Here is a 25,387-nt window from a genome sequence, read left to right on the forward strand (position 1 = left end):
GGTTTAAGCACACTTTATCAAAGGCTGTATATAACAAGTTTAAGTTTAAGATTCGAGTTTGGAGGGCCTTTCAGATGTCAAATTAACACATCAAAGGGAAAATTGGAAGGCTTTTGGGGTTTTGATTTGCATTTCAAAATGAGAGGGTACGGGCGGTATTAGATGCTTATAGAAGCGTTTCCAAAGGCTCTCGGCTATAAACGGCCATGATGGTACTTATTACCTGTGACGAATAGCCGAGCCGAGTATCACGATTAATTTAGCGCCATTTTCGACGCTGGGATTTAAAATGATACTGAAAAGGCTTTCAGAGATCAATAATGTAGCGACTTATCTAGTATCTGTAGATAAAATTGACTACGAAAAAAATATAGGAGTTATTTGTATTCCGTAGATACACGAATTTTGTCATATGACATTTATCAGTTTCCTTTTGATTTGTTGTATTTTTTTTTTAGATTGAAACGTGTTTACTCGTATAGTAGATTGTTAATCCAAGTATAAAAGACACATATTTCAGTCGAGGTAGTTAACCAATAGTCCGAGACTGGAGTGGTGTCTTTCACCCGAGTTAAACTTGCTTGCTACTTGCTTTGCAAATGTATGAACACGCAATAAACACTTACCAATGTGTAAACAGGCCCCAATAAGGTATTGACCTTACTTATCCATACAAAAAACAATTGCGTTTTATTAAGTAATTACACACTAGTACCCACTATACATAAATGTACAACGCATCTACTTTCGAATATTAGTTTGCGCTAAATTGATAGTAAAATTTTGTTTTATACAAAAATCACGCAAAGTACATTATTTTGGTGTTGCATTGATGAAAAATATAACGTTTTTTGTGTGATTTCGGTACAAAACAAAGTTTTTCTAAGATATAAATTTAGCGAAAACGAATATTCCAAAGTAGATAGATGCGCACATGTCATATAGGTATATGTAGTAATTGTGTTTAATGACTTAAAACGCAACTGTCTTTTGTATGGAAAGCGAACCATCTTAACTAGCCCTTTCACGAATTCGGTATGGAACATATTTGGTACAAATTCCCAATACCACCAAAATCTCTATATTCTATTTTATCCATCACAATTCACAAATGTCATTTCACTATCAATGATCGATACCATCATCATTTGTTCCCAAAACCATAAAATAAAGTCGGCCATTGAACGGCGATATTACCGGAATAGTAAATAGTGGGTATTTGTTTTTCATTATTCCCTTCGTGGGCAAAGGGGCATCAGGTGGCCAAGAAACCTCTCTAATCTTAACAATCGTATGCGCCTTCGAAAACTCATACTAAAATGTGCTTTATTTCAAGAGAACAAGGTATACGATTAAATGACTTTTGAAATGTAGATATAGGTTAAATGTTAGCAAGGTGAAAGGGGATTCGTATAAACAACAGGGTGCGGGCAAAATGGATCTATTCCGTGTTTTTATACATCCGTTGTATCCAGGAAAGGTGTAAAATTATTTTAAAGGAGGGTTTCGGTGTCACGTTACTGAATTTACCTGTGACTGAATAAAGTATTGACAGAAATGTTCTTGAGGGTTTACGAAGACGAAAAATGTTGATACCGAGATCTACATGTGATAGACTGCTGTTCCCATTTCCCCTTAGAGCATTTAGTAACTGGAGACGCCTTGGTTGTCACTTTCCGTACAAAACAGTCTGCCGATTTTTACGGGGGAAGGGCACCTCAAATGTATGGGCTATTTGTACATGATTTGTACGTAACGTACAAATAACCATGTCAGATAAACGACAGTCCATACAAAAGTTTGCACAATTGTGCAAGGTTTTCGGCAGAGGGGTAAGCTCTTAAAGGCGACTCCGGTTATTAAATGCTCCAAGCATTTCCCACTGCCTATTGAAGGAAATAATTCCTATGACACATAAAGATGTGTCATTCGGTTAAACACTTGTGCCAGTTGTGACGGGTCACATCACCGAGCAAGGCACGGTTCAGTACGCTGGTCGGTGTGTTGACCCGCGAACGTACATTCAGCAGCAGAAGTTGCTAAGCGGGCGTGGTGTTCAAAATTACCTTGACACGGTCTTATTATTTTAACGATAAAGTCGCGTCAAGATCATTTTGAACACCTCGCCCGCTTAGCAACTTCTGCTGCATGACTGTACGATGTCAATGGCGAGCGGCCAGCGGCGCGTACAGCGGGGCGTACAGCGGGGCGTGCAGCGTTGCGTCGAGCCATAGAGAAAAAAATACATAGAAAAGTGCTCACTCCATACATCAGTTTTAGTACCAAAACGACTATTATTTTCGTAGTCGACATCTAGCATCGAGTAGCGGATCAGTGCTGCTACTTGACAATAGATGTACCAACGACCGAAAAGTCTAATGCTCTACAATTTTTAGCTAATATTATAACCGGATTAATCGGAACTCTATTTTCAACCTCCTTCTCCTTCTTCTTCTTCTTATTTTCTCCTTCTGCTTTTAATATTAGTTGTAAATTGTTGTTCAATACAATTTTCGTGAGTCGCTGCACTAGAGAATTCTAGTATCAATTAGCGGTACTGATAATTCCGCTACTCGATGCTAGATGTTGACTGCGAAAATAATAGTCGTTTCGGGATCAAAACTGATGTATAGAGTGAGCACTCTATTCTTACTATATTTATCTATGTTCAAGCGTCCACGGTGCGTAAGCCAAAGATGCCAATCGTTCGCTCCGTGGCGAACGACACGGCAGTCTCACTCTGTCACTCTTCCATATTAGTGTAAAAGAGATATTGGCGTTTCGTTACACGGACAGCGATAGTGAACCCGCCGGGCTTTTTATTAGCATTACATTTATATACTTGCCTGCCGAACGTCACCTTTAAGCAAAATTCATCTTGTGGCCCGGGGCTACGAGGCAAGTTCTTCGGTTTTGTCTGTTATCTACCCCTTCCCTTCTTTCCTCAAAGTCAATTCAACTCGAAGTCTTAAAGTACACATAAAATAAATACGCTGTCAATAGAATCCGCATCTACCTGTGAAGTTTAATGGGGAGTCTCGTCAAGGGACCGCGAAATGTTTATTCAACGAAGATTTCCAAAGTTCCCAGTACATTTTTCCACGACCATTTTTCTTTGTTAAGAAAATTGAATTTTCATTCATCGCTTTATGGAGATTTTTTTGTCTGCTATTTCTTTGTATTACTTTCTTCGGTTTTGTTACGTTGAGGGTGTAAAGGACTCTTTTTAATGTGCAGCGGTGTGCACTTACACTGTATCTTTAGGTACTTAAATAAAAGTAAACAAATAATTTTTATATTTTCGGGTAGTTATAACATTTATTGGTTAACCGACCAAATTACAAAACCGCCTGGATCAGTCACTGAATGACGTGACTTTAACCAAGATTATTTGATCGTGTAATGTTTTCATCTACCCTCAACTGGCATAAGGAGCCATTTGAGGGTAGATTTTGTTTACTTTTATTTAAATACGTAAAGATACAGAATATAATTTACACATCGCTTTTTAACCATTACTTAGAAACAACAATTAACGTAAGATTCTCAAACCGAGGGAATTTAAAAATGCGAATTTAATGGCAACATTTCCTTGGAGAATAACGAAGGCATATTTCTGAGTACAATACGATATCATTCCAAACGCTTAGGTAAGGTGGTGGTACTGGTGCTCGACTCGGTCCCAGTACATGTCATCTTGAAACTTAATTAAGTCATTGTCAATAGTGGTGACAGCAGGGAGTCATCTATTGGACATTAGCATGTCGAGCAGGGGAGACCGAGGTGAGTTGTGACAGAGGAGAGTTGTGACATTGTCGATTTTTTGGAATCTATTAACTAAACACTAGGTCGCAATAGCGCGCGTTTTTTAGTTCAAGTTGCGAGCTAATAAACGCACACTGTTGCGAGCTCACTAACAGTTTTTAGATTCCAAAAAATCGACGATGTCACAACTCTCCTCTGTCACAACTCATCTCGGTCTCCCCCACTTATTAGTACCACCACTTACCTACGCGTGTGCAACTGTGCATGAGCGAGTCGATAGGGCTAAGAAGCCCGATTATTTTTTTTTAATTTATATCAAATTGTTATAATTCGCCATAAATTTATCTCTTAAAGGTGACATTCGGACTTCAATCTGCAGCTACTTTTTCGGTGTATTCCCATCCGTCCCCGCCGGGCACAGATGAGAATAGGCGCTACATACAAATCATTCCCATTTGTGTCAATCACGTGGGGCGGGCGCAGATGGGAACACTCCACTATTTCGGCGTCGTTGTTGAACCGTAGGGTATATCAATTTCCTTGATAAAACTGATTACTTACTTGATTTACTGATTGAAAAAAACAAAATATAATAATTAAAAAAATAAAAATAATAAATATCTGGGGACATCTTGCACAGACCAACCTAACCCCAAACTAAGCAAAGCTTGTACTATAGCTGCTAGGCGACGATATACATACTTATATAGATAAATACATAGAAAACACCCATGATCCTTACCGGGATTCAAACCCAGGACCGTCGGCTTCACAGGCAGGGTCACCACCCACTAGGCCAGACCGGTCGTCAAAATAACGTTGGCAAATAGCGTTGGTAATATGTAACAACGTTGTGGTTTAAAAAGTAACGTTTGTATCTATTTATCAAAATCTTACGGCCACGCCAAGCTGGTGTGCCGGAGAAGCAGACTCGCCATTCGAGTAGAAAATGAGAACACGACAATGAAGCTAAAGATTGTTTTCTTCCGAGCTATTGTGCCCGATACTGTGCCTCTACAGCAATTATTCATGAAAAGAACGGTATTACTGATATTTTCCTACTTTTAAATGTATGAAAATATGGTATGGTGGAAAATGAAGCAGTAATTTTTAAGAGAACTATTAAACTATTGATAAATTCAACTTTAGCGAACGGTATTATTATTATGTTTGGTCGTATCCAGGGGTCGGCAAACTTTTAAGAAGAAGATGACGAGCCAACCGCTGTAGTAATCACCAGTTTAAGGAAGCTTAAAGAGCCGCAAATGTTGTTTTCAGTGGTGTAAGAACTGTCAAGGGTAAAATTTATGGGTGACGTAAAAAGCCGCAATTATACCTCCAAAGAGCCGCGGTTTGCCGACCTCTGCCCTACTGCCCGATTCGAACTTTAAGATACGTCAAATATTACGTCTAGATACGATTTACGGCTCGATTCGGGAAATGAATTAGTGACTCACTAGATATGAAATAGTAAAGATATGTGACGTTTCACGGCAAAAGGTACCATTGCCCCGGCTGAATATTGGAGCGGCATTAATAATAGCGTAAGCGCCAGCCGCCATAAGGTACCTTTTGCCGTGGAACGTCACATAACTTTACTATTTCATATCTAGTGAATCTCTAAATCATTTCCCGAATCGCGCCGATAGATTAGATATACTGGGTCAAGCAGATCTTGTCAGTAGAAAATGGCGGCAAATTTGAAAAATGTAGGCGCGAAAGGATATCGTCCCATAGAAAATTTGAATTTCGCGCCTTTTTCTACTGACAAGATTTGCTTGACCATCTATATGTCAGTGTCAAAAGTGACGTTTTTGTTTGAAGAAACATCATATTTGACACTGACATACCTATATAATCTATATCGTATCTAGCCGTAATATTTGACGTAACCAAAAATTCACAGATTTCGTGCCTCACACGACTATCGAGCACATTGGAAATGAATCTACGGAATTCGAAAAAATATTGTCGCTGAGCGACGAGAAAGTCTGGATAAGGAAAAAGTTACAAAATAAAACTACAACGTTGAATGATAATTATTTTATTCTTAGACTAACACAAGTATCCTGGACATAACGCATGTGAACAAACAAATTGCAAAATTTCCACACGCGTATCCAAGTTTGAATAATTGTCGCCGTGGCGCATAAGTATAGGTACATATTTCATTTTTCGATTAATAAGCAGGATATATTAATGTTCAAAGCAGGGATGTTACGGAGCTCCGGTTCCGTTTCCGTTAAGGCGGAACTTCCGTTTGGTATTACACATCCGTTTCTGTTCCGGTTCCGTTATGTTTGAAACGGAAGTTATAACGGATGTCATACCAGTCATTCGCTCGTCGCCCCGCTTGCCACGTGCTACGCTAATTTGTTGTTTGTTTGTATACTTACTTTGTTTTATTCGTGTTATTAAAATTAAAATCGTATGTGTTCTGTTGTGTACTGACTACTGACTGTGTGTCGTAGTGTGTGTGGTGAATGTGAATGTAATGTGTAAAAAACGCACAATGAAGCCGAAATCAAGTTCGATTTGGAACTATTTTGATGAAGTTAGTGGGGACACGGCTATAAAGTGTAAACTTTGTCTGAAGGTTTATTCTAGAAAGGGGAAAACGACTACATCGTTAAAAAGTCAGGCTCCGATTCTGGTTCCGATTCCGTTTCCGTTTTCGGTTCCGTTAAACTAAATTGAAAACATCTGTTTCCGTTTTCGGTTCCGATAAAACCACATCCGTTACATCCCTGGTTCAAAGTACAAGAAAATTATTACACGGCAAATCCGTAGTCAACTCGAGAAGTGGTGATCGGCAGCGGCCCATTTGCTGCAAGATATGAAATTTTCTTGACAGCAGTTTGACGCGGCGAGAGATGACCATAACAGCGTTTGTCTATGTTGCACCAAACCTGAGTTCCAATAGGTGTACTACCAGGGTTCAGCATCAGCTATCTTGGGTAATGCTCATCATGACGAATCGGGTGTCCAAAACAGCGTGTGCCTATGTTGCACCAAACCTGAGTTCCGCTAGGTACAACCAGGGTTCAGCATCAGCTCTATCTTGGGTACTACTCTCCTAAGGGCTCATCAAGACGAGTCGGATGACCAAAACAGCGTGTGCCTATGTTGCAACAAACCTGAGTTCCTTTAGGTACAGCCAGGGTTCAGCATCAGCTCTATCTTGGGTACTACTCTCCTAAGTGCTCATCGAGACGAGTCCGATGACCAAAACAGCGTGTGTTTATGTTGTATTAAACCCGAGCTCCACTAGGTACTGCCAGGGTTCAGCATCAGCTATCTGCTAGCAGCCGCCAGCAACATGCTGAGGTGAGACCAAGTTTTTATTTTGTGTTTCTCCCCTCTCCCTCTCCCTCTCCTCTCCCTCTCCCTCTCCCTCTCCCTCTCCCTCTCCCTCTCCCTCTCCCTCTCCCTCTCCCTCTCCCTCCTCTCCCTCTCCCTCTCCCTCTCCCTCTCCCTCTCCCTCTCCTCTCCCCTCTCCCTCTCCCTCTCCCTCTCCCTCTCCCTCTCCCTCTCCCTCTCCCTCTCCCTCTCCCTCTCCCTCTCCCTCTCCCTCTCCCTCTCCCTCTCCCTCTCCCTCTCCCTCTCCCTCTCCCTCTCCCTCTCCCTCTCCCTCTCCCTCTCCCTCTCCCCTCTCCCTCTCCCTCTCCTCTCCCCTCTCCCTCTCCCTCTCCCTCTCCCTCTCCTCTCCCTCTCCCTCTCCCTCTCCCTCTCCCTCTCCCTCTCCCTCTCCCTCTCCTCTCCCTCTCCCTCTCCCTCTCCCTCTCCCTCTCCTCTCCCTCTCCCTCTCCCTCTCCCTCTCCCTCTCCCTCTCCCTCTCCCTCTCCCTCTCCCTCTCCCTCTCCCTCCCTTCCCTCTCCCTCTCCCTCTCCTCTCCCTCTCCCTCTCCCTCTCCCTCTCCCTCTCCCTCTCCCTCTCCCTCTCCCTCTCCTCTCCCTCTCCCTCTCCCTCTCCCCTCTCCCTCTCCCTCTCCCTCTCCCTCTCCCTCTCTCTCCCTCTCCTCTCCCTCTCCCTCTCCCTCTCCCTCTCCCTCTCCCTCTCCCTCTCCCTCTCCCTCTCCCTCTCCCTCTCCCTCTCCTCTCCCTCTCCCTCTCCCTCTCCTCTCCCTCTCCCTCTCCCTCTCCCTCTCCCTCTCCCTCTCCCTCTCCCTCTCCCTCTCCCTCTCCCTCTCCCTCTCCCTCTCCCTCTCCCTCTCCCTCTCCCTCTCCCTCTCCCTCTCCCTCTCCCTCTCCCTCTCCCTCTACCTCTGCCTCTATCTCTATTTCCACCACCACAAGAATGCATAGATTGTCGAATAGTGCGTTATCTACGCCCGTCTCAAACAGGATAGATAGAGTTAGACCAAGAAAAATCTGCAGCGATTTTGAAAGCCCACGCAGTGCAAGTGTTATTCTGCCGTCATAATCCCGATAATTCACAACAAACACCGATAACGAACTCTGCGAAACATGAAGTCATAAATGTCCTGTGAAAAATGTCGTTCTGACTTTTTGACTATTTTAAGGTTAGGCTACAGGGCAAACCCTTAACCCGATCGTCTTTGTTTTAGGCTCAAATTGTAGCTGACTAAATTGTCCAGAGCCGTTTTTCTCAAATTTTTGATATCATTCTTCGTTTCCAAATTATCGAGCACCAAAATCAAAAATTCGGAAAAAATTTAATTTTATTTTCACTATTTCGACCATAACTTTTTTTGTTTTTGACTTTCTCGAATAATTATTTTTGCACCTTACAGCTCTCGTGATTATGCGTCTTTTGAGCCTATTTTTTAATATCATATCTTCACAACTTTCCGAGATATAAGGGGATCGCACTTTTTCGTGAAATCGGACCGTATACTGGAGCGAACGAAAAGACATTTCCAATGTCAAAAGTTCGAATCGGGCCGCTAGTTACTGTAAATTTCTGTTGTAAACGTTACTCATCTGAACGTGGGCTACGCGCTGCTACGAAAACATCGTTAATGCTACGCCGTGTCGTAGCATTCGTAGCGAGGCTCTACGAAAGATCGCCAATAATCCCTACGAAGTCGTGGGGTGAAGCTACAAATACAATACGGGAGGCCATTAACACATTCAACACCAAGAACCCGACTGTCGGGTACACTGTTCGTAGCGACTACGCGCTACATACGACGAAACCGTGGCTACGCGCTACGAGCGTAACCCGTAGCACTTAGTGGTATTGAATGTGTTAACACATGTTAACAGTGTACCCGACAGTCGGGTTCTTGGTGTTGAATGTGTTAAGAGCCAACAGGAGTGGTCATTTCTCCATACAAACGTACTCCTCGTTTTCCTCCGTGGTTTTTGAAGCTAGAGCAATGATTTTTTCAACACAGATTAATATTGTCAATATCTGTGTCGGACCGTTTTGCTTGTTTTGATATTTTTGTTTTTTAAGGCGCTAGAGCCCTTCAAAAATGGCCAAAATGGCCTAATTGACTATGCCGCAATGAGAGGCGTGGCATTCAAAACTGATATCAATTAGCCAAAAAAGCAAAACGGTCCGACACAAATAATTTCATAATCATTTAGATTTCCAAATTTGGTTACGATTGGTTAAGTTTTGGAGGAGGAAACAGAGGAGTACGAAACCTCGATTTTTGAGATTTTTACGCAGGATTTTTCGCCTTGTCCTTATCGCACTACTTTTAGGTGCCGCTTCCGTTAGCGAGACGGGTATATTTACCAAAAATATTTAAAACTCAGCTCCTGTTTCGTCTTAAACTTTACAAATTTCAACTTTGGCGAAATTTCGAAAAAAAAGTGTTTCCTATTTGTTCAAACCTCTCGCATAAACCATGTATTTCTGCTGTCAAATACGGCAAAACATATTATATTACTTTATATATTAATTTCGCCAAAATATAAAAAAAATATAATGGCCGTGGAAATTGGCTTTGTCACAGAAAATACGTAAAATTAACTAGGTATATCAACTTCAAAACAAAACCCCGTCATGAAATCAGGGTAACAGCGATAGGGTCTCAAATATGTTTCCCCTCCGCTAATGGGGTGGTATAACAAGAGGACGTAAAAAGATTATCCAACGTTTTTGTCCGCAAGGCTAACAGGCCATTGTTGTTGTAATCAAACAGATGGAAAAGTTTGCAGAAAGAGAGCAATGAAAATGGGTCATTTTTAAAACAAATTCATTTGAAAGTGACACGGAATTTTAAGGGGGACAACATGCAAAAAAAAACTGTCAAAATCAACGTGTTCATTCAATTAGGTCTTTAAGAACAACTTTAAGGTTTCTAAATAGTTCTAGATTTTAAATGTTAATATATTTTTCCTTTTTTATTGTGGATCGTTGATTTTTTCATTATGATTGACATCTGTATTTACAATTTATAGTTCTAGATTTTGTTTTGATGTTGGTAATATACCTAGTTATATTTCTGATTAAATTATCTCGCATTATTGTAAATTACCGTTTCTTTTTGGAAAAAATAAATAAATGCTTTTGAAAATAATTACTTCGAATGTCCGAAAAAAATTAATAATAAAAAGGCAATAAATACTTTCTTCAAACATTGTTTTGAACATGATCGGTTGAGCCAATAATGCATTTCCTTATCATGTATGACTATCGTACTTGTATGAAGGCACTAGTATGGAACCCTACAGTATGCGTGGCGCAACATACACTTGTTTATCCATTCCAGCAAGTTACCTCCTTACATCAAAAAACTAGTAAAATAATTTTCTACTAAACTAGTCTGGGTGTCTGCCGACCTACGAGCTGGCGCATTTTTTGCGCAAAAACTCAGCCTCACTGCATGTGCAGAGGGGGAACGCGGCCAGTGTCCGGGGAACATTACCTCAGGCTACTTTAGGTTTAGACTTATGATCATAATCTAATAATATGTTTACAAGTTAGTTAATAAATAATTTCAACTTTCTCGAATATGTGTACCTATTTATCTCTAAACTCTAAAATAACCATTTTAAACCGGTCGTAAAACCTCACCTTAAAAGATATACCCGTTCTTTACAATAAGACGCTGAAATAAACACCAATAAACAAGCTCAGAAAGCTCAGAAACCTCCCCACGGCTTTTTCCATTCAGACGTCCCCTAAATCTCACTTCTAGCCTTATTACCATTCGGCCATTATCCAACCCTGCAGCCAATCACAATTAAACGAGAAAACAAAAGAGAGTTCTCTATTCAAACTGACTAGTCGTTGATTCCGGAGAAGAGTAGAATAATAGCAAAGAGAATTTGAAATGGAGAGTTGCTGTCATGGTAAATTATGTAGCTACAGTACATTTACTGCCATCTTACGACAGAAGATTAAAACTGTGAGAACGCCATTTACTTTATCATTATTCTTTCACTGATATGTGTAAACTTGTTAAATATTAATATTAACGCCATCTACTCGAGAGTAGGCTGGAGGTTATGGCGCCTTCGCTCGAAAAGATTGCACCATACCTTTGGCCTAGTGTCGAGTAGATGGCGTTTATAATAATATTTAACAACTTAACACATATCAGTGAAAGAGTTTTAAACTTCTGTCGAAAGATGACAGTAAATCTACAGTGACTACATAATTTACTTTGACAATCCGCCTCTATACACTCTATTCTCTTTGATAATAGTTAGATATCTTACTTTTTTGGCATTACCAATGAAAATACCAATAATATCAAACTAATACCATAGAGAAATATAGTAAGAATAGAGTGCTCACTCTATACATCAGTTTTGATACCAAAACGACTATTATTTTCGCAGTCGACATCTAGCATCGAGTAGCGGAATTATCAGTACCGCTACTTGATACTAGAATTCTCTAGTGTCGCGACTCACGAAAATTGTATTGTAAAATTGATGTATGGAGTGAGCACTCTATGTATTGTTTTCTCTATGCTAATACTAAGCAATAAGAAGTTCTCTTACCGCTAAAATGACTATCTTGCCGCAGATAAAATCCTGGTAACTTTGCAGCCAAGAAATATGGAGTAATACGCCACTCAATAAAAACCGGAATACGCCGTAAACTATCCAAATGTGCTTGGGCCCGATTCGGATTTCGAAATAGACATCTATTAGATATATTTTAGACATCACCAAGATACGATAACGATATGTTTAAGATCTAACCTGTCAAATATGACATTTGCGCGATTCTGGAGATACTCTTGAAAGATTTCCTCAGGATATGACTTAGAGATCCAATTCACATCTAATAGATATCTTACGCTATCTAACATAAAAGTGACATTGGTTGCCCGAATTGCGCTGCAAAAGAGATCTACTGCCGTATTCGAACTTCAAGATATTCACAAGAGACGACACGTACTAGATCCATTCTAGATACGTTATAGTTTAGATATCAACTAGTTCTCTTTTGCAGCGCAATTCGGGCAACCAATGTCACTTTTACGTAAGATAGAGTAAGATATATGATATGTGAATTGGATCTCTAAGTCATATCCTGAGGAAATCGTTTAAGTGTATCTCCAGAATCGCGCAAATGTCAAATTTGACAGGTTAGATCTTAAACATATCGTTATCGTATCTTGGTGATGTCTAAAAGATATCTAATAGATGTCTATTTCAAAATCCGAAACGGGCCCCTAGTTGATATCTAAACTATAACGTATCTAGAATGGATCTAGTACGTGTCGTATCTTGTGAATATCTTGAAGTTCGAATACGGCAGCTTATCGACTCCGGAGCAGTCTTCCCCCAAACGTGATCGAGAAACATGTTTACTTTTTAAGTCATCTCATCTACTACATAAAATATAATCTCTTTGAGGAAAACGCGCTTTTATGTGTTTAATCTTAGAAAATCTCCTCAAAACGTCATCTGAAAGGAAAAGCTTTCCTTGATATTATATAAAGTTTTCCTTGATATCATTGAGGCAGATTGTATTTATTTTGATGACAGCTCGAGGCGAGGTGTATATTTATAAGTATGTATATTTGTGAAATCGAACTATATAAAACACTTTCTTTACCTAGAGATCGATTCAGATTTAATCATTTGTTACGGTTCTGATCTATTTTGATACGACCTTGAAGATCGTTCGCGCTGATTGGTGCGTGAGAAATGTCATTGTCGTCAAGTAACTAACCGGAAACCTGTTATAACGATACAATTTGTATCATTACTAGCGACCCGCCCCGGCTTCGCACGGGTTACTCTTAACAAATTATACACCTAAACCTTCCTCAAGAATCACTCTATTTACAGGTGAAAACCGCATGAAAATCCATTCAGTAGTTTTTGAGTTTATGGCGAACATACATACAGACAGACGCGGCGGGGGACTTTCTTTATAAGATGTATAGATAGATATAGCTTATTTATACATAATTATATTGTCTAGGTTAAGTGTAGCTTTAAGCCGACCACTGACTAACAGTCCGCCGGACGATATCGGCCGGTCAGTTGTTCGGAACTGTCAAATTTTTGTTCTAACTGACAGGCCGATATCGTCCGGCGGCCTGTTAGTCAGTAGTCGGCTTAAGAGTGTAAAACCAATTGTAATTTATAACCTTTGTTGTGGCAATAAATGATTTATCTATCTATATAGATAGACTGTTTAAAAGTTTACCAAAATACAGCAATTGGAAGCTTTTGGTCGCCGTTGGCACCCTTTAGGTAGGAAATCCAATGGCCAAGCTTCCCTAAACTATCATAGTAATATTCATGGTATAATAATATACTCCGCCTGGTACTCCATTCCCGTCTTTTCTAGGTCACCTAACTGACACGGGCCTACGTCATCATGCGACAGCGCTATATGATAATATGCGATAGCGCTATATATAGCGGCCATGTTGTTGTGACGTAGGCCCGTGTCACTCTGGGAATGGAAGACCATGTTTTATTAGACTATGGTAATATTTAGTATATTAGATGGTTAAGGTAAACTGTACAAAATGATTAGCTCCTTCGACCCAATTTAAAGGCAACAGTGACTTCCCTCCAAAAATAAGGGCCTATCATTAGGAAGGTTACTATTTAGAATTCAAAACATTCGCCCCAGACAGGTAAGTTTATCTTTTACTTCAGAAACGTATGTAAATGTCGGTTTGAGCCACACGTAAAGGCTAAGTGGATCAACCGTCTTGAATTTCGAACAGAACAACGTGACTGAAATAAAACCTGTACTTATCCACGACTAGACTAGACAAGAGCTAACAATTGACACAGAATAGATTGTGGTACTGACGTTGTGGTCCAACGGTTGGACCGAACCCCGTTGGATAAGTATTTTCTACGGAGTTTGCACTTGCGATCTGCGAGTAGACTACCGACCGCTGTGATTGGAAAGTAGGTATTTTATGGAATACGATACACACTTAGGTTGAATGAATTTAAGGTTCTCATTCGATCGCTGCATGCTTTCACAAAAGGCATAACACCTTTCTTAATAAGCATGCCCAGCAATGATGGAGCTTTCCCTATTCTAAGATAAATTAGGATTTCATTCTACGATGTTGGCGAAAATGTTAGCCTTATATGTTATTGCTTGTACACTAATGAAAAAAACAAATAAGGTATTTTTTACCGACAATATATGTAGACGTCGTGATAGCGGACATGGAAGAGAACAATCTCACACCTGAGGATTCCGAAGACCGGGCAAAGTAGAGAAGATTGAGTAGGAAAGCGGACCCTGGCGCTAGGGCGGGAAAACGGTCGAAGAAGAAGAAGAAGAATATATGTAGTTAGTACGAAGACGGCAATTAGAGTGGATGAGGCAGTAATCTAGCCTCAAATTTCCTAAATTAGGTTCTTTGCTTGAAGTAATTCCAAGTATCTACAGTCGTTCTCGTTTTTCATAATACATTCTCTTGTTAAATCAGTTGTCTCGCATTTCCAAAAACTCTTTCCAATACGATTAATTTGAAAATGTACTAATAATAACCTCTTTATTTCAGGTAAACTACTCACGTAACCGTACCGTACGTATTCTGGCTGCAAGCTCGCCGCCAGCTTAATGCCTGACCTATTAGCCTTTCATACCGAGTGCAAGCGAGTTTAGGTCTCAGACAAACTTGTGTTATAGTGGCTTCGAAACCCTTTGATAAGTAGGTAACTATAGAATAGGACCCGATGTCTAAACCGGCAACCGGCTCGATTCGGGAAATGAATTAGGGATTCAAAAAGGTATATTATCTTTACTAAATATTTCATATCTAGTGAATCTCTAATTCATTTCCCGATTCGCGCCGAACATCGGTCAAAAGGCTTATCATTGGCCACGAGTGTTGCTTTAAAACTGCAACTTGTACTTTTATGGAGGCGTTTTATGAAGCCACAAGTTCCAAGGTTGTTTGCCTTTCTTTCAAATATGGTTGTAAGAAATAGCGATCTTGTAAGTTTAAACGCGACCCAGGAGTTGTCAACCAGTGAAAACTGTACTTACTACACGAGTTGAGCGCTGTTTTTGACCCGAGTGCCCACTTCATTGTAAATATATTAAGTGCAAACGGCCATCTTCTTTTCTGATGGTGTTATTCATAAACATTTGTGAAATCTAAATGCAGCTGACAATCCTTTGACTATCCGTTATTTTGGCGTTTGTGTCAGAACGAGACAAAATAAAAAAAAAGTTTTCTTTCTTTGGTCTTCGGTTCACCCGTGTTCTTCTAGCGTGTGGAACACCCCCGGCTCGGATCGTCGCACGCGCGCGACAAATGACGCTCATATTTCTGCACGATTTTAATTTAAATTTCACGTGCTCTTATCGAGCGGGTTGAGAATACGCTTAGAAATAAGTTCAACTTGGGAAGGTATACTAGATTATATGCGCTAGTTGAGGTTCGGAATTGTAATTATTATAATGAACAATAGATTCTGGCAGACTTTGCGTGGAGTAGCGGATTTATACCGTTTTGTAATTTAGTTAAATTTAGTTTTATTATAGTCAAAATAAAATTTCTCTGAATATAATAGTCGTAAAGGAAACGTCGCAGTAAAGCCAGCCAGCCAGGTTTTGAAAAAAACCAATATATTTATAATCTCGGTGCTTTCGTCACGAATTTTGTACGAGCTTTTATTTTACCTACAATGTAAGATTGCTTAGATTTATCTGACCTGCTGCTATCCAGGATGATATTCCAAATGCTAGCCTAGCGGAGACGATTCAAACCACACTAGACCGGGCCGTGCCCGGGCCGGGGCGTCCGACATGTCATTTTCTATGACGGCTGATCGGTGATCACGTGGTGCTTTCCATAGAAAATGAAGCGCCGGGTCTCTGGTCCGGCCCCGGCCCGGTCTAACGTGAGTCATCCTTTATTAGAAAACTCCGGTGGCGCGTAACCTATGTTTTTTTACATATATCTCTGATACAAAAATGACAATTCGTTTGGCCAATTTTGTATTAAAATGTAAGATTGGTTGGAGAAATTAATGAATATGTAAAAGCGGTTTAGTAGTTAGTTCACTCGAGGCCACAGTACTCGCAGGCTCGCTGGAATACAAATGGCCGGAACGAAACATTAGCTCTGTACGCAGTCGCATATAATATTAACGGAAACGCGTTGATCTGACCCTATGCTAGTGCTGGGATACAGATACATATAAATAGATAGAATACTCTTTATTGGCACACGTCCTCAGTAAAAGACACAGCATAAAGAAAAACCGGGCAAGTGCGAGTCGGACTCGCACACGAAGGGTTCCGTACCATAATGCAAAAAAAAAAAACTAAAAAAAAGCAAAAAAAAAACGGTCACCCATCCAAGTACTGACCACTCCCGACGTTGCTTAACTTTGGTCAAAAATCACGTTTTTTGTATGGGAGCCCCATTTAAATCTTTATTTTATTCTGTTTTTAGTATTTGTTGTTATACCGGCAACAGAAATACATCATCTGTGAAAATTTCAACTGTCTAGCTATCACGGTTCGTGAGATACAGCCTGGTGACAGACGGACGGACGGACGGACGGACGGACAGCGAAGTCTTAGTAATAGGGTCCCGTTTTACCCTTTGGGTACGGAACCCTAACAATCGATTAAAGATAGAGGCAGACAACAGGCATACACATATACAACATAGGTATATGTGCGAGTATAGGTATGTATGTTTTATCTCTGGATGAAACCGAAGTCCGCTGGTTCTGATCCTGACCTTGGTCCAGCGACTTGGTTTTGAGACCCGGAGGTATGGGCAGATTGGCACTGTGAATGTCATGTCGCTTTGTGTGGTAGCACAGAATAAATAATAGTACTGGCGTACAGAAAGGAAACTTCCTACAAAACCGAAGTTTGACAGCGGTTCAGGGTCGAATCATGCTATCCCTTTCTAATATATGGCACTATCCCTTTCGGCTATTTAGGGTTGTCAAAATTTAAGTGATTATCTTATCTGTGGTCGTGCACACAAAAGGAAGTCAAGTGGTGCCAACCCTAATAATTGCTCGGGGCAATGCTGAGCCGAGCGGAGCCGAGTTTGGCCGAAGTCAGGAGTTTCGCACCCCTGGTGGTAGGGCACAGCACAACGGATGTCATTCCAGATCTAGACCAGTGCCCAACTGGGGAAGTACCTTTACCTTACAGAAAACCGCAGCCAAATGAAATGACACTAGACTCATATTGTTGAGTTCCTGCTGGTGAGTAGGTCTACGCAAAACAAACTCAAGAAAAATTACAAATTATTATATCTTATAGTGGCAATAATCTACTTGTATAAACACGTGCTCTCCCTTTCCTACAGTTTATTCTGTATTTCCAAATTAAATTTGCTTTTTGTCACATCCCTATAAGCCCTCCAAGGTCCGGCGCGAGATCAAAAGGCCCCGTAATGGCGACGGCGTCCCTTTTCGGCATTCAGCAGGCCCTTCCGACCTCGCCAGGGGAAAAACGCCTTACGTGTCATTGAACGTTGTGTTTTTTATACCATTTTAGTGTAGCAGACAGAATGCCCGTTCTGGAACTATTATTTTATTTAAATTTCGCCATATTGCGCGCCGGTTGTATGGAGCGGATTTTATTGCGGAATTGTTATGTGGGTTCGTGTTCGTTTGATATTTGGTTTTTACAGGCCTTTCGGGGTTTTTAGATAGTAGTTAGGTAGTAGTGACGTTTTGTGGAACAAGGTACAATTGTTGGTTGGTGTTGTTGAGAAGGTTTACCTAGTTTTACAATTTTTTTATGGGAAATGCGCCTATAACATTACACATTAGGTATTGGTACTAAGTAGTAGTTTTAAAAATCGGGCAAGTGCGAGTCGGACTCGCGCACGAAGGGTTCCGTACCATATAAAAAAAAAAACAAAAAAAAAGCAAAAAAAAACGGTCACCCATCCAAGTACTGACCACTCCCGACGTTGCTTAACTTTGGTCAAAAATCACGTTTGTTGTATGGGAGCCCCATTTAAATCTTTATTTTATTCTGTTTTTAGTATTTGTTGTTATAGCGGCAACAGAAATACATCATCTGTGAAAATTTCAACTGTCTAGCTATCACGGTTCGTGAGATACAGCCTGGTGACAGACGGACGGACGGACGGACGGACGGACGGATGGACGGACGGACGGACGGACGGACGGACAGCGAAGTCTTAGTAATAGGGTCCCGTTTTACCCTTTGGGTACGGAACCCTAAAAATCGTAAAATAAATAAATTTGTACTACCAGCATCCACCCGTGAAATCGTCCGCGTAGAAGTCACTAAAAAACCCATTCTAGAGGAACTTTACATCATTCGAAGAATATATTTCAAATATCATGATCCTATCCTTATAGTATAGAAACCTCACAGCGCGTCACGTTGACTCTATCTCTATTAACATTTTACATAAGTATGTACATATTAGTATGTGTATATTAGTTTGGGGCTAGGTTGATCTGTGAAAGATGTCCCCTAATATTTATTTATTTATATTTATATTTGTGCTGTACTACCATGCGCTGCTATGAAAAAAAGTAAAAACGACACAAAGAAAATTTTACAAAAAAAAAACACAGGAAACCTAGAACCTGTACCTAATCCAGTGTAGTAAATATCTCTATTAACGTTTATATAAAACGTGCGATGCGATGAAAGAAATTAACAACTATAAAAATAACTTACAAAACGTCAGCTATAGAAAACCTAGGATCTGAAATTTAGCGTATATTCTCATCACGTGCAAAGTAATTCATCCGAAGCGAGCATAAATTATGTTCGCGCTCGTGTGCCTCCGTAATTAAACTAATATATCCGCTGGCGTGGCCTGCCGGTCTTATTCATGTTAAAATGCGAGCGGGTTGAAATATTATTGTAATACCAGAACTTACAAATTTGCCAAAAGTTTTAGACACTATCAAAAAACGTACCTATAATTAATGCAAGTTTTGCAAATTTACGAGAAATAAATTTGAATATAAATTCACGATATATCTGGTATTTTACGCGAAACATGAAACTCGTGATAAGTAAATTTAGCTACTAAGCTCTAAGCAAGCTTTATCTAAAACTTAGATTTCCAATTAAGGCCGTTCCCGTACCCAAATGAAATCTACAATCGAGTCTCCCCTCACGCCACCCATCCCGCCCCTAGATACAATGACGATACAACAGCGCCACGCAAGAAGTAGCGACTTAAATGAACTAACAGGACACTGATTTGTAAAACGTATTACTAAATACTGAAAAAAAGCATGCTGCATCTCATAGATGGCGTTAAAGTTAAATTGGAAAAATAAATGAAACATAGTGCAAATTAAATATTCATTTTAATGAAGTCAACTCTTATTTCAATAATATTTAATTATAAGGGTAAATACAGTTTATATTTAAACAAATTAATGACTGCAAGTTTTCTATAATATCATTATTTATTAGGTATACTGTGCAGGTATATCATCGATATTTATTAAAAAATTAGGGCATACCGATACAAGTGCGAAAAATAGGTAATTCGCACATGTATCATACAACGTTTTACAGTACATAATATGGCCCTTTAAATTTTCGACATAGTTACGTAATGTGCTAATTATCGCACTAATGCGGTAAAGTAGCACCATATTGTAATAGTACTTACCTACATTACGTTTACAAGTGCGGCAAATAGGAAATTCGAAACGAGTGGCGATAAATTCGAACACGACCGAAGGGAGTGTTTTGAATCGACACGAGTTGCGAATTACCTATTGGCACATGTATCGTACAACGTTTTACAGTACCTACAGTCCTACATACTAGGGTTTGCTCCCGGGAAATACCGGTACCGAAAGTACCGGGAATTCCCGGGATTTAGAGCCAAGCAAAGAACCGGGATTTCAGAATTAAATTCCCGGTACTTTCGGGATTTTCGGGACTAATATTTCCGGTACAATATTTGACTGTTTTCTATTACTTAGCATGAAATATCATGTTTTTTAAAGAAATACATTATATAAATCCATTGCTGACGCTAATACTTTTACGACTGACCATATATTAAAGCAAAACAAAAATAGTCAATGGGTTTGACAATGCCAACAAAATAAAATAGCTTATTTTGAAACTATACGAGTGTTTCTACGATAAATAATTTTATACGAATAATTAGTTAGTTGTATACTAAATACGAGCAAAAACTAGAGAGAATTGTGTAATTAATAAAATATTTCTTTTAATTCGAATACGGTATAAGAAACTCTTATTGATAATCTGAATGACATTTTAAAATGAATTAAAATATTATAGTGACATGTCCTCTCCTTGGTAAATTCTTAATTCTGGCTGCAACAACTTCTTGATCCTTCCTATTGATAATTTTATTACCACTTTTACCTACTCACATGCAATTTTGCACATTTATTCAAGCCCCTTATCTTGTCTAGAATACAAAATTTCGTAAACGTAGCTCTAACAGTTATTCATAAATTAACGTTTTAAAACCCGGGTATGTCCTTAAACTACGTCCAACAAGAGAGGTAGGGCACAGCGTAATGTCATCACGCTTGAAACTGGAGCAGCCCAACTGGGGGAGTACCTCCACCTTACAGAAGACCACAGCCATAATAGCACTGCTGCTTACTCTGTAGGTATGTAGTGCTGTGTTCCTGATGGTGAGTAAGGTTCCCAGAGCTCCAACCCCCCCCCCCCCCCCCTTCTTCTCTTAATGATGATGTCGCAGTTAAAGAGGCTACCCCAGGAGGGTACCAGCTGCGCTAGCGCTGGAGAACCCCTCACTGGGCTTCCATGCTCAGGTAATATTATGCCTGAGCGTGGACGCCGAGGCCGCCCCACGTCGTACTCTGGGGGGGGCAAAACCGCGCTCAATCATCTGCCATCTGCCCGAGGCAAGAGCAAAGCAACTTCGGCACCCCTTGCCACACTGGCCGTGGACTTCTGCAACATTAGGGGTTTGCATTCCAATCTTAATGCTGTCCATCTACACCTCGAGACAGCTAAGCCGGCCTTGCTCTTTTTGACCGAGACGCAAATATCGTCTCCAGCGGACACATCTTATCTCTCCTACCCTGGGTACGGACTGGAACACTCCTTTTCGCCTAGGGCTGGGGTGTGCGTGTACGTTAGAGACGATATCAGTTCTCGCCGCCTCCGCAATCTTGAAGGTAGGGACCTCTCCACCTTATGGCTGCGTATAGACAACGATGATCATCCCCGTGTCTATTCGTGCCTATATAGGTCCCATAGCGGTGATGCCGAAACTGACCGACTCATTGAGCAGATCCAAATGGCTGCAGACTCTGTGCAGCAACAGATCCCATCCGCTGAGATCGTTATACTTGGTGATTTCAACGCCCACAACGCCGAATGGCTGGGCTCTAGCAAGACTGATCATGCGGGCAGATCTGTTTATAACTTTGCTCTGGCATATGGCTTAACACAATTGGTCACTGCGCCTACGCGAATCCCAGATGTGGAAGGCCAGGAACCTTCCCTGTTGGACCTTCTGCTGACCTCTCATCCGGTTGACTACCATGTTTCCGTTGAGGCCCCACTTGGTTCGTCGGATCATTGCCTGATCCGGAGTACGGTGCCACTCGCGTGCCCACCGCGTCGGCGAGTTGCTTGTAGCCGCCGGGTGTGGCACTATAGGTCAGCAGATTGGGACGGGATGCGTACCTTCTTTGCATCCTACCCTTGGAGGCAGGTTTGCTTCACGCCGGATGATCCCAATGTCGTTGCTGATTCTGTTGCTGACGTTGTGCTGCAGGGAATGGAGCTATTCATTCCATCCTCTGTGGTTCCTGTTGGTGGCAAATCCCAACCTTGGTTTGGTCGCTTCTGCAAAAGGGCCTCTCGCCGAAAGCAAGAGTGCTACCAAGCCTGGGTAGATGCAGCGACAGTACGGGATGTAAAGACTAGCGCATTAAAAAAGGAGTATAACTTTGCCTCCAGGTCCTTCAAAAGAGTTATTGCCAGAGCAAAGTCACTGCACATTGGTAGAATTGGCGAGAAATTAGAGCGCCTCCCTTCGGGAACTCGTGCGTTCTGGTCTCTTGCCAAAGCTATCCAGGGAAATTTCTGCACGCCATCTTTTCCGCCACTGCACATGGGAAATGATTCATTGGCCCACGACGCAAAAGACAAAGCCGACCTTCTGGGTAAACTCTTTGCGTCCAACTCGACTTTGGATGACGGGGGATACGCGCCGCCGACCATACCGCGGTGCGAGAGCTGTATGCCGGATATCCGGTTAAACCAAAGCTCAGTGCGTAAAGCACTTCTTTCCCTCGACACTCATAAGTCGAGTGGGCCTGATGGAATCCCTGCGATTGTGCTGAAGATGTGTGCTCCTGAGTTGGCACCGGTCTTAACGCGTCTTTTCCGGCTCTCTTACACTTCTGGCGTAGTCCCAACCTCGTGGAAGTCAGCTTTGGTGCACCCGATCCCTAAAAAAGGCGACCGCTCAAACCCGTCCAACTACAGGCCAATAGCTATAACCTCCCTTTTCTCGAAGATAATGGAGTCCATTATCAACTGCCAGCTCCTTCGGTACCTAGAGGATCACCAGTTGCTTAGTGACCGACAATACGGTTTCCGTAGAGGCCGCTCGGCTGGTGATCTTCTAGTCTACTTGACACATCGTTGGGCACAGGCGATCGAGACAAAGGGTGAAGCATTGGCTGTTAGCTTGGATATTGCGAAGGCCTTCGATCGCGTTTGGCACAAAGCACTTCTTTCGAAGCTACCATCCTATGGGCTTCCCGAGAAATTATGTGTATGGGTCAGTAGCTTTCTAGCAGACAGAAGCATAAAGGTCGTAGTTGACGGTGAATGCTCAGAACCCATGTCTGTGAATGCTGGTGTCCCCCAAGGCTGTGTGCTATCACCCACGCTATTCCTTCTGCATATCAATGACATGCTGCAAATCAGCGGCATTCATTGTTATGCTGATGATAGTACAGGTGATGCCTTTTACACCGGCCGCACCAATATTTCTCGGGAAAACGTCATCGAGAGCCGGAACAAACTTGTGTCTGAAATTGAGACTTCCCTAAAGGAAGTCTCTGAATGGGGTCGACTTAACTTAGTCCGTTTTAACCCTAGCAAGACACAGGTTTGCGCGTTTACCGCAAAAAAGTTAGAGTTTGTCGCGTCACCTCGTTTTGAGAGCACTCCCCTGAGTGCCGCAGCCAGTATCGGAATCCTTGGTGTCGACATTTCGAGTGAAGTCCAGTTCCGCGGTCATCTAGAGGGTAAGGCTAAATTAGCCTCCAAGAAGCTCGGTGTGCTCAACAGATCGAGACGGTATTTCACACCGGCCCAGCGCCTACAGCTTTATAAGGCGCAGGTTCGCCCACACATGGAATACTGCTCTCATCTGTGGGCAGGGGCACCCCAATACCAGCTTCTCCCTCTGGACCGCATCCAACGAAGAGCGGCTCGAATTGTTGACTGCCAGCGTCTTTCGGAACGGCTTGACTCCTTGGCGCTGCGTAGAGATGTAGCCTCGCTCTGCATTTTCTATCGCATGTATAACGGGGAGTGCTCCGAGGAATTGTTCGGATTAATCCCTGCCGCTTCTTTTCGCCATCGCCCTACGCGACAACATTACCATCTTCATCACTTGGATGGTTGGCAGTCCTCAACTGTGCGTTTCTCCAGAAACTTCCTGCCTCGCACAGCCAAACTGTGGAATGAACTGTCGCCAGCGGTATTTCCGGACCGATACGACCTACAAACCTTCAAGAAAAGAGCGTACTCCCATCTTAAAGGCCGGCAACGCGCTTGCAACCCTTCTGGTGTTGCGGGTGTCCATGGGCGGCGGTAATCGCTTACCATCAGGTGATCCGTCTGCTCGTTTGCCTCCTATTTCATAAAAAAAAAAAAAAAAAAAAAAAAAAAACCGGCATTTTTGTGACTGACTGACTAATAGATCAATATAATGATGTTTTACAGCACATATGGACTTTACCGCACTAGTGCGATAATGCACACACACATTACGTAACTATGTCAAATATTTAAAGGGCTAGTAGTAGTAGTAAACTCTTTATTGTACAAAAAGACATATTAAAAATAACATACAATTAGCAAGAAGTACAAAGGCGAACTTATCCCTTTGAGGGATCTCTTCCAGTTAACCTATAGGGCTATATGTACTGTAAAACTGTCGGTCGAAGAATTGTAGCAGCCAGTCATTTCTTTACAACATCACTCAATTTATAAATTAGTCCATTACTATTTCATAAATTGATCATGGACCCGCGAAACGCAGCATTCCAGAAATGCAGTTATTTCGAAAAGTGAGACAGACTAATTTCAAAATTTTTATGTAGGTACCTATATTATAACAAGTGATGACAATGGAGAAAACTACTTGAAAGTAAATAAACCATTGTGCTGGTTACAGGTACAGTCGGCGTCAAATACTTTGTAGCAACAAAGTAGCCAAATAGTAACATCTAGCAAGTAACATAATAAAATTGCGGTTTATGACGTAAGTATTAAAAAAACTGCTTACTAGATCTCGTTCAAACCAATTTTCGGTGGAAGTTTGCATGGTAATGTACATCATATATATATTTTTTTGTTTTATCATTCTCTTATTTTAGAAGTTAAAGGACACACATTTTACCACTTTGGAGGTGGTCTCTCGCGCAAACTATTGAGTTTAGAAAAAAATGATATCAAAAACCTCAATATATTTTTTGAAGAATCCATAAATACCCCACACGTATGGGATTGATGCAAAAAAAAATTTTGAGTTTCAGTTCTAAGTATGGGGAACCCCCAAAATGTATTGTTTTTTTTCTATTTTTGTTGGAAAATCCAAGTTTCAACAGTACCTATAGTTCTTATAGTTTCAGAAAAAAGTGGCTGTATATACGGACGGACAGACAGACAGACATGACGAATCCTTAAGGGTTCCGTTTTTTGCCATTTGGCTACAGAACCCTAAAAATGCTCTATCACAGGTAAATGAGAAATTGTAAATGGAAGTAATTGCCCAAGATTATTAGTTTTATTAAAATAAAAAATCGGTCAACACGCTCAAGAAAAGGAAATCATTTACTATTGTGTAGGGTAGGTATAATATAAAATAACTACCAGTTCATTAAAAAAAACGTAAAAGAATAACGAAAGTACGGACAATCGGTAAATCCCGGGATTTTAATTTCCGGGACTTACTCAGGCAACCCTATTACATTCTATCAGTGTACATTTTTAGGGTTCCGTA

General features: G+C 41.2%; 2 protein-coding genes across 4 annotated transcripts in view; one reads left to right on the forward strand and one right to left on the reverse strand.

Moving 5' to 3' along the window:
- Positions 1 to 25,387, forward strand: part of LOC134790202 (syndecan) — a 596,526-nt gene that overhangs the window by 500,811 nt on the left and 70,328 nt on the right. The gene's annotated exons all lie outside the window — the stretch shown is intronic.
- Positions 1 to 25,387, reverse strand: part of LOC134790217 (uncharacterized) — a 413,186-nt gene that overhangs the window by 385,801 nt on the left and 1,998 nt on the right. The window lies entirely within an intron of this gene.

Source organism: Cydia splendana, chromosome 4 (genome assembly GCF_910591565.1).
Source record: "Cydia splendana chromosome 4, ilCydSple1.2, whole genome shotgun sequence".
Lineage (NCBI taxonomy): Eukaryota > Metazoa > Arthropoda > Insecta > Lepidoptera > Tortricidae > Cydia > Cydia splendana.